A 13,565-nucleotide genomic window follows, 5' to 3' on the forward strand; every position below is an offset into this window, starting at 1 on the left:
AAGACTAAAATGGCTGTTGAAAATTCAGCTTTGCCATCACAGAAATTAATTACATTTTATTGTATATTAAAACATACTAAAATTAAAATTTTAAATCACAATAATATCTTACAATATACTGTTTTTACTGTATTTTTGACAAAATAAAAATTTTACCGACCCCAAATGTTTGAACAGTAGTGTTGAAAAATGTATAAACATAAAGTTTATCGCTATTTTAATTTTTCATATGCCTGTTCATCTAAGTATTTTGGGTTATTTTTAAACTAATACATGCTTAATAAATATTTCAAATAAAATTTAGCACATTGATTTAATGTAACAGAATCATTTACCAAGTCTTTACTGTATATGAAAAATTATATCCAGTGTTTCATCTCATGTCTCATGTCAAATTGAGTGACTTTCACTTGTTTTTGATTGCAAAGTATTGATTGCGTGGATTTTAGCATGAAATAACATCATTGATGCATAAACTAAAGTACACCTGATTAGAAAAGTAGTCCCACTTCTAAAAGACATTAACAGATCAAGTTTTTTGTTCATTTTTAAACCAAAAGGTTGCATACTTCAGCTTTAAATACAATGAACAAGTTCAAATACGTTCAAAATCAACAACATTTTACTTTATTTTGGAAATAATCCAGAATCTTTCTTTGATTTCATACCGAATACTGACGTTACCACTGGCAGGGAGCTGTTTGCTGCTGTCTGTGAGTGTGATGCTACAGTAGGGAGGATGAGCCGTTACACGAGACTATCACAGAAAGAGTATCATTACACCTCCATATATCACTCTCTGAAGAACTGCTCAGATAATAGAGGAGGAGTGGAGGCTGCCAGGGACTGAAGGAGGAAGAAATATGTTGTGTTGCTGATTGACCTGCAGTATTGGTGTATGACAGCTACAGTAGGCCATATTATTTTCTAATAAAACTCTTTTATAGCTCCTTTGTAGCCTGCATATATAAATGCTAATATGGCACCATGACTAAAAAGAAACATTATACCAAAGTATTATTTTAGTGGACTAAAAAATGTTTTCTAATCGTAAATGTTGTTTATTGTGAGTGTATGTGGCAGCACGTGTGTTTGATGTGTGTGAGGTCATTATTGTGTGCACGTGTGTGTGCTCGTGCTCATGTGTGCACGTGTGCAGTGATTAGCCGTGTGTGTGTAAGACAGGGCTGCTCTCTGTATGTAGGTGTTTGTTTGGGGTAAAAGGATCTGATTTGCTTGTTTTTGCAAGTGCAGACAAGACCCCCGGGGAGCTGCGGTGGTCAAAGGTCAGAGAAACTGGAGCCGTGCCCGCAAACAGCCGCTCGTACCTGGGATTGTAGTTAAACCGGGCTGGGATGAGGGGGAAGGGCTGTTTTGGTAGATATAAAACTATAGATGTTAACTCTCTGTTTGTGCCACATGATTTCTTCTTCCAGCTTGTATGAATTCAGAAAAACAAACAAACAAACAAACAAAAAAATGCACTTTGATGAAAAGGAGGAAATGAAACCTGTTGTATTTAACTGTTATGACATTTCATTTTTTTTCTCCAAAACTCTCTTTCCTTGTTTCCCATTAAAGGATTTTTATATATATACATTTCTAATACCTAATTTTTTTGTTACATCTTTGCTTAGTAAATTAGATGCTGTTGTTCCTAGATCCTCTTTTCCTAAGATTTACTGAGACTTTGTTTTAGATTATATTAATGTGGTAATTTTGTACTGTTACAGTAATGCATTTTCATTATTTGCCTTATTTGTGACTTATATTGATGAAGCAATTTGTTTATTTGGAAGTAGTAATAGTATACAATTATAATATATACTGTAGTATACTAATATAGTTTTTAAACAATTTTTATGTGTAAATAATAGTGCTATCAAACGATTAATCGTGATTAATTGGTTTTTGTTTACATAATATGGGTGTGTACTGTGTATAGATATTATGTATATATAAATACACACACATAAAGTATATATATTGAAAATATTTACATGTTTATATTTATATTCATATATTATATATAAATATAGGTAATGTATAAACAATATATTTTTCTTAATATATACATGCATGTTTGTGTATTTATTTATACACAAAATGAATATACACATAGGTATATTATGTAAACAAAAAAGTTTATTTTGTATCCGATTAATCATGATTAATTGCGATTAATCGTTTGACAGTACTAGTAAATAAACAATTATGATGTGATCTGGAGAAATGCACACAATGAGAAAACAAGTTTGAAAAGTCTTTAAAAAATCAGGATAACCTTGGATTTTAAGAATAATTTTGTAGGACAAGTTATGATGATACACTCTTCCGCGTTAGGAATATTATGGTACGGAACGTTAAGAAAAGCATGTAGCTTTATGGCTCTTTGGGACTCCTTTTTAGGAAGCCTAAAATATCCTTGGCTACTACAGTTCTAATGCTGCATTCCAATCAACGTCAGATGTGAGGTATTCTTTCCTCGTAGATATCGCTGACTTCCCTCTGTAAAGATGTTCCATCGCCAGACATTCTAAAGATGATTTATAAAGAAACAAATGGCAGTGTAAGCATTTGCTTTGGAAATATGTCAGTTTTGAAATGTGTTTTACATAAAAAAGAAACGTGTTTTACATTTAAAAAAACAACAACAACAAAAAACAGTTTTTAGTACAGAAAAAAAAGTTTTGATGTTGATTTATTAGAAAAAAAATAAAAAAACTTTTGGCAGTTCAAAGAAATGTAATTAAATTTCATTCATTCTAATATGGTCAAATTTTATTTTCAGGTCCAGTTCTCACTATTAACTAACTATTAACTACAACTATTGCCTCAATAAACTCCTAATTTGCTGCTTATTAATGTACTTTATAAGTACTAATAAACAGCCAATGTGCTAGTAATGTGCATGCTAATAAGCAAGTACTTAAAGGGGTCATAGGATGCCCATTTTGCACAAGTTGATATGATTATTTAGGGTCTTAATGAAAAGTCTATAACATACTTTGGTTAAAAATTCTCAACGGTAGTGTAAAAAACACCTTTAACCTGTCGAAATCAGCTCTGTTTTCAGCACGCTGTTCTAGTCCATGTTGCTTTAAATGCTAGTGAGCTCTGCTGACTCCGCCCCTCTCTTCTGTGGAGTGATGAGCAGACCATAGATATGTGTAGATTCCCTATTTGACCACTCCAGATACGTTGACTCGTCAGCCATCTCGCATTCCCCATAATAATCAATGAATATTCAAAGATATACAAGCGTATAACTTGCTGTTGTAGACGCACACAGTCAATGTGCTCAAAGATTCGCAGACCGTTCCAAAAATGGCGGATGGCTTACGTATCACGGCCCATAGAAACAGTCGATAATGAGGAATCTAGGTATATATATCTATGGACTAAACTAAACTTCAGCCACGAAACTGGCTAGCTAGCACATTATTAGGAAAGGCGATTTGCAAAGATTCCTAAAAAACCCTTATACTTCTTCTGTAGATAAAGCTGGATCACTAATGATTCGGGCGACCATAGATGCATTTATGTAGATCGGGGATCGGAGCATTCACTTCAAAGTGAAAGTAACGTTAATCCTCTGCATCTTCAGTAGCTCAGATGTCGGGAGTAACTGACGACTGCTATATTCATTATTGCATCCAACAACTAAACACTTCAATCGCTTAATCGGAGACATCTTGTCTTCCCCTGCACTGGAGCAGACACAATGGCGGACAGCTCTCAGCTCACTCACGGCGGGTCTAAGGTAAGACGGTCTTTTCAGTCAACTCTCGTGGGAGCGGTCTGTACCGAACTTCGTCAGAACAGCCTGATTTGAGAAAGAGGATTTTAAAAAACTACTGGGTGCATTTTTATAATTATAGGATGGATGTGTACACACACTTCCAACACACATTTATGTTCAAACAACTTGAAAAGTGAATTTTGCATCCGATGATCCCTTTAATTGTGAGAATCAGTCCCTAAACTAAAGTGTTACCGTATACTACTAATTATCAGTTTATATGTTATTACAAATGTCATATAATGATATATTACAATACAATTTCTTATTAATGTTGAAAATATTTTTTTTAGATAGTAATATTTTAATATAGTAAAACATGGTATCATTCAAAACTTTGAAACATTTTTACTGATCTGATACAATATGGTTTTAGTTGAAAACTATGAAGTTATGATGTTTATATTCAAAACTGACCCGGGAATTCGAAAGGTGTATGCAGTCTTTTTAATGAGGTTGGAGGATTATTAAGTATATATATATAAAAGAAAAACGCTTTTTCAAATAATATAATATTAATAAAATGAAAGGCCACTTAAGTGTACTTAAAAGAGAAAACTTTCATGCCTATGTATCTAAACACACTTAAGTACACTTTTAAAAGTGTTTAAAAAGTTACATTTTAAATCATCGGTTCAATAATCTTTTGTCATGCTACAACATAATAAGTACACTTATTTTGATGTGTTGGTTAACATACTAAAGCACTGAAGTATTTAACTGTAGTGTGTTTTTCACTATTACATAAAAAAAATTATTTAAATGTACATTTTTGTAACCTCATAATTACAAATGTGTATTTACAGGTGTATTTAAATACACGGCATGACATCAAAGTATATTTTAGTTTACCGTAAATGTTTGTCAATACATTCGACTGTACACTTTAACCAAATTTCACAGACAATAGAAATAATGATAAAATTACATATAAAGATTTACATAAGTCCTACTTATATGTGATTCTCTAGCACTATAAAGTTCAGATAATTGCATTTATTTAAAAAATATATATACAATACTTAAACAGCCAGATACATTTTTTAAAAACTTTACATTCAATTCGCACTTAAAGTCCATATAAGGCAATTCTGAGAATTGTTTGTAAACACATTATACATTTTAGAAATGCTTTGCTGAAACATGTTGCAAAGACTGTGAACTATGTGGTACTTAATTGTGGAGTTAGACTGTTAAACAGTTTTTCACTATTTTCGTGATCAGGATGTTTTGTGCGGGGCTAAATCAGGACTCGATGATGCAATCGAGCCACCGAGCATGGTCCCTTTCTCAAAACTATAAGACGAGTGGGCTTGGTTTCAACGCCGCCAGTGGACACGCCCCCAGCGTTTGAGAGCAGCGAATAGGCTACTGCTTATTTTTTAAAGATTTTGATACCTAATTGTATATACTTGGCGTTTTTTTTAGCATTCAAATTTGGCTGGGTGGTTAATAACATTTTTCTGTGGTGTGACAAACTCAGAACACACATTTAATATTGACTTTACACGGACTTTAAGTATATTCCTTATTTCTGTGATGTCATCTTTTTTTAAGAGCATTTCTTTTTCACAAGGGATGTCAAGTTTGAAGTACTGATAAATCAGTTTAGTTTGCTCATGAGAACCTGATTATAATCGATTGTATAATTAATTCATAACAAACAAATTTCCCAGAATGCCCTGGGCCTCAACCTCCTGTGGAGTCTGTGTGATGCGTGTACTCCTCTATTGTTACTCTGTTTATTCTTGTTTTAATATAACGGTTCAGTGTGTGTGTGCACATATCTCTGTTCATTATTTCCAGCTTGTGTGTGTGTGTGTGTGTGTGTGTAGCGTAACATGCTGCTGAAGTTTATCTTATCTGTGCAGTCTGTGCAGCAGTCATCTCAGGACAGGGCGATCTTTTCACTCTCTCTACAGCCCAAAAACTGCTGCCTATGTCAAATTCATGTCTAGGAGTGTAATTATATTAATATCAATCACAGATCTGACTGCTGACATATTTACTGTAACATTCTTTTTTTCCCCCTCTCCTTCAATTCAAAAGCTGTGTTATCAGCGAAGCAGTATTTCACTGAAGTGATGTCAACGCATTCTTTATCATGACACATATGTTATCGATATGACACGAAAGAAAACTCTATCTTTTTGTCTGGCTGTGTTTTTCTCATCCCATGTGTTGTGTGCTGTGCATCCTATTATGGAAATCTCTCTCAAACGGTTCTGGCGTCGCTTCAAGGCTCTAAATATTCTCTAAACAGCCATCTTCTCCTTCTCTCGCTTTTTCTCTGTATACTGTATGTATATACTCTTAAGATGGGTGTTCCCGTGAAATCACACATAGCAGAGTGAAATAATGGAAGAGAATCCTCCAGATTATTTAATTTCATTTGGAAGCGTCAAACTCATTTTAGGTCACAGGCCAGATCTTATTTGTTAAACCTTAGTGAACCGATGGAGAACACATGTCCAAATGCATTCTCCAATATCGCTTATGACGTCTTGTGTTAACTGTTGTTTTAATATATTGACATTAAAACATTGTATATGGTAAAACAGCAGGGAAGCACAATGAATAATTTCTCTCATATGCCTTCAGATTGCTATATATGGAATTGATAATTATAAATAGGCTTTTGCCTGTTCAGTTTTCCATATGTGCCTGTCCGATTTTTCAAAAACTCAATTGAATTTTGAACTTTCAGTTTTCCAAAAAAAAGCATTCTATCTTTGTTATTAGTATTGGTTGAAATAACACATTTACTAGTTACTTAGTAGTCATAGTTTCTGCAGATGATTTGCTTTCAACTGAAGATTTTTCTGTACAAACATTATTATCATTTTCTATACACTGAAAATGCATAATCATAACTGGCTATTAAGTTTATTTTTAGGCTTGGTAAGATTGTGTTGTTGTTGTTTTAAGAATTATCTTATTCTCGCCAAGGCTGCATTTATTTGCTCAAAAATAAAACCGTAATATTGTGTAATTACAATTTGCACTGTTATTTATTTATTACATTTTTGGATTTTCAGCATCATTACTCCAGTCTTCAGTGTCACATGATAATTCAGAAATCATTCCACTATTAGAATGATTAGAATTAGAAGGATCTGATTTGCTGCTCAAGAAACATTTCTGGTTATTATCATATATTATTTTGTAGTATTATTATACAGTACATTATGTTGAAAATAGCTGCGCTGCTTAATTTTTTTGTGGATACACTGATACATTTTTTTCATGATCCATTCGTGAATATGAATGAATTTAAACAAATTTAAAAGAACAACTAGTATTATTAGAAATTATATAATGCATTATTGCGGAATAAAAGTATTGATTTATTAAATTTTTTTTAATGCATTCTTGCTGAACAAAAGTATCAATTTATATAAAAAAATCCTACTGACCACAAACTTTCAAACAGTTGCAAAACAAATGCAAAGCTCCTTCCCAATCTATCCTGACCATTGAGTAAGCTGTTAAAACAGGTCATTTGGAACATGTCACAGTTATGAAGTGTTAGCACAGGATCGACCATGTTTATATGTGAAGTGAAGTGACATACTGCCAAGTATGGTGACCCATACTCGGAATTCGTGCTCTGCATTTAACCCATCCAACGTGCACACACACAGCAGTGAACACACACACACCGTGAACACACACACACCGTGAAAATACACCCGGAGCAGTGGGCAGCCATTTATGCTGCGGCGCCCGGGAAGCAGTTTGGGGGTTCGGTGCCTTGCTCAAGGGCACCTCAGTAGTGGTATTGAGGGTGGAGAGAGCTGGACATTCACTCCCCCCACCTACAATCCCTGCCGGCCCGAGACTCGAACCCGCAACCTTTGATTACGAGACCGACTCTCTAACCATTAGGTCACGACTTCCCCCATTATATATTCTCCCATTATATATTAATGCTGCACCTTGATTAACATTATAACTGAACTTGAGGTAAAATAACAATAATGAAAAGAGATTTGTTATTGTTATTAATGAGTCTCCTTCATCATAATGTGCCATCCTGACCTTCAACCGCACATCCCACAGGTGTGACACAACTAGCATGTTCCCTCTGGAGTTTTCACACTCTTAGACATTATGAAACAAATTTCCTTTAGTATGCGCCTCTAGAAGGGCAGCAGTATTACTGTAGTGCCAGAGGGCAGGAGGAGAGGCCGGCGTTGGTTCTCTGGTAACTCCTCATACAATCCTCCCTTTCATTAAAGCAGACCTCCTCAAAGAAAAGAAGTCCTTCATAGCTCGCCAAACCACCCAACGAGAGCGATGTTTAGCCATGTTTGTTTTATACCCTTATAGAACACAGCGGGCTGCTGTAGGATGTCGTGAAGGCCACATGTTAGTGTGCATGTGTGTAAGTGTCTTTGTGTTGTCTTGGCTTTCTTTCACATACTCACAAGCATGTTATATCAAAAGAGCAATTTTCACCTGAACCCACATTCACACACTCAGCCAAACCCATGTTTTTTCCCTTGATCTACTAAATTAAATTTTCCACCCAGTGCCGTCCCTTAAAACGGCACACAGCCCCATAGACACGTACACACACACATCCTGTAATGAGGCTGGCCCCTGCTAACGAGCAGCGACTCTAACAAGTGTGTGAACAGATCACAACGGCCTGTCTAGCAGTGATTTGAGCAGAGCTAATGAGAATAATGAGAGAGAGAGAATGAAGGTTTACAAGCTGATAGAGTGAACAGGATGAGGAAAAAGTAGGAGCAAAATGTGGTTTCATAAAGAGAGGAGAGAAAGAGAGAGACCTTGACCCTATAGTGTCTTTTATAATGTAAAATATTCAAAATGATACGATAGATAGATAGATAGATAGATAGATAGATAGATAGACAGACAGACAGACAGACAGACAGACAGACAGACAGACAATATAATACAATATGATGTGATGCAATACAATACAATACGATAGACTTTTAGACAGACATATGAATTGATAGATATAACAGATAGACAGACAGGCAAATCTATACAGTTATTAGATGAATAGATATTATTTGAAAATATCTACTTTTGTGTTTTTGCAACATGACGGTGAGAATATGATGTGTTATTCCTTTAAAAATGCTGTCTATGGAAAGCCACCTTAAAAAGAACAGATTTCTTGCAAGCACAACCTGCTATACAAAGTTAAGAAACTATGCTTGTTTATTGAGAGTGTCTCAACCCTCTCCTTCTAATTTAATGTGGGTTCATTATGCTGTGTTTGGAATTAAGATTAACATTGTTTCCAATGTAGGTAAGGATATGACCTTATCCAGAGTGGGAGTGTGTGTATGTGTGCTGGTCACTGCTAAGCTCACGGCCTTCTCATAAAATCTGAAGGCTAGTGGCAGTGAATTTAACCATCTTTCCCTAATAAACAAAGCTACAGAAAGACAGATGTGGATTCAATCAGCTTCTTATGTGATTAAAAATCCAACAATCATGCATTGATTAACTCGAGAATAACACTTTAAACAAGAAATAAATAAAACAGATCTCAGTGAGACAAAAAATAAATCTTAAGCACATACAATATGTTTTTTTTTCTGTCGGTGATGTATTTTAAAGTAAAACATTGATTAAAACCAATTTTACTTCTATAATCTGACCTACCCTTGGCCAGATCTTAAAAATAGAATAAAAACGTACTTGCCGATAATACAATATTAAAATTATATAAATAAATAAATGAAAGACCACTTAAGTTTTCTTAAAGCATACTCTTTTTATGTCCGTTTCCTAAATGGTCCATGAAATGCAGTTCCATATTTTTATATTTTGTTACTTTAGGTTAATTTATAAAGTTTTTTACATTCAAAAAAGGTCAATTATCAATTATCACTCTCTATGTCTGTGAAACAATTTCTTCTGAACTACTTTCAACAAGTGGCTAAACAACTTGCAAAAATGATTGTTTTGATTGTTTCATGAACTCTCCCCTCATCTTTCACTGGTCGGCCAAACAGAAAGCCCCGCCCCCAAACTCACCCCATTGGTTGAGCTGTTGTGTGTCAGACTGTTCAGGATGCTGATAAAGTCCTACAGGTTTTATAGTTTTCAGAGAAATCTTGTCTCTGTATATCAAACTGAAAAAAAAAATGTTTCTTAAAACATACACACTTCAAAAATGCACACTTCAGCTGTAATATCATAATACAAGTTTGACAGAAGTTTGACTAGACATGGTTTGACCATACTAGATTACCTCGGCCTTGCTGTTTACACAAATACTCCTCAAAACTCCTCCGCAGCACAACAACAGTCCAAGTTCTTCTTCCAGAGTTCATTTTGAGTTTTTGTTGAGATGTTGAGCCAATGAACACGCCTAACAGCAGGAACTGAATATTCAGTTGCTGGAGTTGTCCCAGGCTTCATTTCCAGTAGCGACGTGGTAAAGAAAGTGTTAAAAGAACGGGACAGAGCAGGACCAGAGGAGTGTGTGAGGAAGAAGAAGGGGGCAGACCACTGGGGTTGATAGACTCCAGATGTGACTATTAGATAAACTCAAGGCAAGGGGTGTGTTTGTGAGTGTGTGTATGTGTGCTAGTGTGGGTGTGTTTATGTTGCTAGCAGGACCCGATAGCGTCTGGGCTTTTCACAAAATGCAAAAGCAGGATGGAGTGACAGAGCGTACATTCACACTGAGAAATCGCTGAAAGAGCAGATGAGGGTAGTTTTGAGAGGACATTTTTACCGTGTCTGTGAAATGCACTGCTGAACTGAATTTACAACTTTCTGTGTTTGTTCTCTGTTTCCTTCTTTCACGTCCACAAGAAATCCTTTTCAAATTTGCCTTCCTAAAGTCCAGACTGACTGGATCTCAAAGTCCACCCACATGCAGCAGTGTTCACACATAGCCTGTCATTGTCCTGTGTTCATTCACTCATATTGTGCTCTGTGCTGTCAGACAGCTGTTTCTTTGTACTCTTGCTGGCCTTGTGACAGAGCTTCAGTGCTCTACTCTGAAAGTACTGTGTGCCGGCCCAACATGCAGGACTCTTGATTGATAATTGCTTTTTTTCCCAACGTATTAATAGTTGGATTTCTGTAATTGTGTTCAAGAGATAGGTTGCATAAGTAAAAATCCAGATAATTTTCTCCAGGATGAAGATGATACATTTTTCTTATTTTGTTTAAACCTTTTTTTCATGTAGTAGGCCTACTGCCCTTCAGAAGTAACAGAAGATACTTACGTATTTCCCAGAAGACAAAATAAATTCAATTTACCTTGTCTTCAAATTCAGAAAGTTTTCACCGCCAGCTCTTAATGCATCGCGTTTCCTTCTGGAGCATCAGTGAAGGTTTGAACTTTTTGTGTTACTGTTGCGAATGAGTCCCTCAGTTGTCATCAGTGTGAAAAGATGGCTCTCAAAATCATACAGTCCCTACTGGTAAGGGTTCAGATATGCAAAAGATGCTGGAAAACCAAAGAATTTGCAGGAATTGAAGTTTTTTTTGAAAGAACAGTGGGCAATTTAACTGTTCAGGACAAACAAGAAACAACCATCACAAAAACATAAACAAAAATGTAACAAAACACATAAAACAGTGGTGGTTCATACGCACAGAATTAAGAATTAAGCATATGTAAACTGACTGGCCTCTCCTATGAAGCACTGTAAATGAACGGGGGATGAAAACTTTTGAACAAGATGAAGATGTGTAAGTTTTTCTTATTTTGTTTAAACATTGAATTTTTTCCATTGCCCTTCAGAAGCAACAGAAGATACTAACATGTTTTCCAGAAGACAAAATAAGTATAATTTAGCCTTTTCTTCAAATTCAAAGTTTTCACCCTCGGATCTTAATGCATCGTGTTTCCTTTTAGAGCATGAGTGACCATTTGAACCTTTTGCAATAGATGTGTTGTCCTCAGTGTGAAAATATGGATCTCAGAATCATGCAGTCCCTGCTTGTAAGGGATCTGGAGGACTTTCCTAAAGAAAGTGGGCAGTTTAACTGTTCAGGACAAACAAGGGACTCATGAACTACCATCACAAAAAACACAAAACAGTCGTGGATCCCCTTACACATTATTAAGAGTTAAGCATATTTAAACTTTTGAACAGTTCTGCTAAAAAGTGGCATTAGTTTTCATCTACATTTGGGAGCAAACCTCCTTCCAAAGTCCAACTGAAGCAACATCCTAAAAGCAAATGGTCATTTTTTAATACATGTACCTAATTTATTTCTGGAAGTGCACAAGCTCCAAGCACAAGGCTGAGCAATTTTCCACAATTCCGGTCCCAACGTTTATCTTGGCGTAGAACCTTCCTTCTGCCATTGAACAAATATATAATCAACATTAACCACAGAAATGCAACTCTTCAAAAGTGCACGTCTTCATGAGTTTACTGAAAAAAATATAAAGGAAATGGTCTGGACTTCACATTGCATGTGTATTTAATGTAAGCTCTTGAAATATGCTAGGTATTTCAGTCTAAACGGGCCAGTCCTGAAGTAGAATACATATTGATTCCATTTATCTGATTATTAAAATGATGACATTGACATTTTACACATATATGCTAAGATTATGTTCCTTATGTGTGTGTTGGGTTTCAAAAGGATGATAATGATTGCAATAATTTTAGTACAAATAAAAGTGAAATGTTGCCTTTGACTCAGGATAGACTGGGTAGAGGAAAACTATTCCAATAATCTGAGGAAGGAGAGGAAAAGCAGGAAATGAGTTGGAAAAATAAGAAGCAGGCAGATCCAGATTTCCTGTTTGGATAGGAGTGGGTCAATGTAAATTTCAAGGCAGTGTTATAAGGACCCCATTGTGTAACATGTCCGATGTGTGTGTTAGTGGCCATTTCACGGGGTCACGTCTTCTCCCCCCACTCAGGACTCCAGCGCTACGGGAAAAACAGTGTTTAAAATAATAGAGAGAGAAAGGAAACAGTAAAAATAAATGAGAAATAACCTGTGCAGGGACAGGAAACACTAACACACCTCACCATCTTCTTTCCTGTATTAATATACTAAATTGCTACATTGCCTGGGAACGGGCCTACATAAACATTAATGAACTATATAACTTGATATTAGAAATGGAGAAATTATAATTATTTTTCATCCTATGTGGTTATGAAAAACAGCACAAGGCATCAGCTTGCACCTTTCCAAAAAAATGTGAAGAAGACTTATAATTATTATTTATTATTGTTGTTGTTGTTTTGGTGGCTTAATGTCAGGAACATTTATTTATTTATTATTTAAGTCAGAGTATCGTTCTAGCAATTTGCCTTAAGCCATGTGTTATGTTGCCGTTTCTTTTTAAAATGACAGTTTACAGTTACTTGCCAAAGGCAATTTTCAATTAAATTAAATCTCATTTGCCGAAATTCTAAATAGAGCACATAGAATTTAACAATCTGGATCCAGAAGTAATAAATGTCAAGACAGATCAACCTTGAGCTCATGAGGTTGTTAAGTGAATCCACAAATGAGTGTAATTTCAACTTCAAAATCATTTAAGCAGTGCTTAATGGGATGAGAAGTTCATTCCTTTATAAAAGAAAATGAAAATGTATTAAATTTTTATACATTTAATGTATGATAACTCATTATTACTCGGTATTAACTCATTATTATAACTCAAAACATTACAGCTCGTAGGACAGTGTCCCATATAAACCCCAAATCTCCATCAAGAGTTAAAATACTAAAAAATGCTATTTCAGGTCAGTGATTAAAGTGTGTCATAGGTTTCCCGTCCAGA

At 35.2% G+C, this 13,565-nt stretch overlaps 1 protein-coding gene across 1 annotated transcript in view; it reads left to right on the top strand.

The window, feature by feature from the left end:
• The window catches only part of LOC306849020 (adhesion G protein-coupled receptor A2), a 77,231-nt gene that overhangs the window by 34,219 nt on the left and 29,447 nt on the right, over positions 1-13,565 (top strand). The gene's annotated exons all lie outside the window — the stretch shown is intronic.

Source organism: Barbus barbus, assembly GCF_936440315.1.
Source record: "Barbus barbus genome assembly, chromosome: 29".
NCBI classification, from domain to species: domain Eukaryota; kingdom Metazoa; phylum Chordata; class Actinopteri; order Cypriniformes; family Cyprinidae; genus Barbus; species Barbus barbus.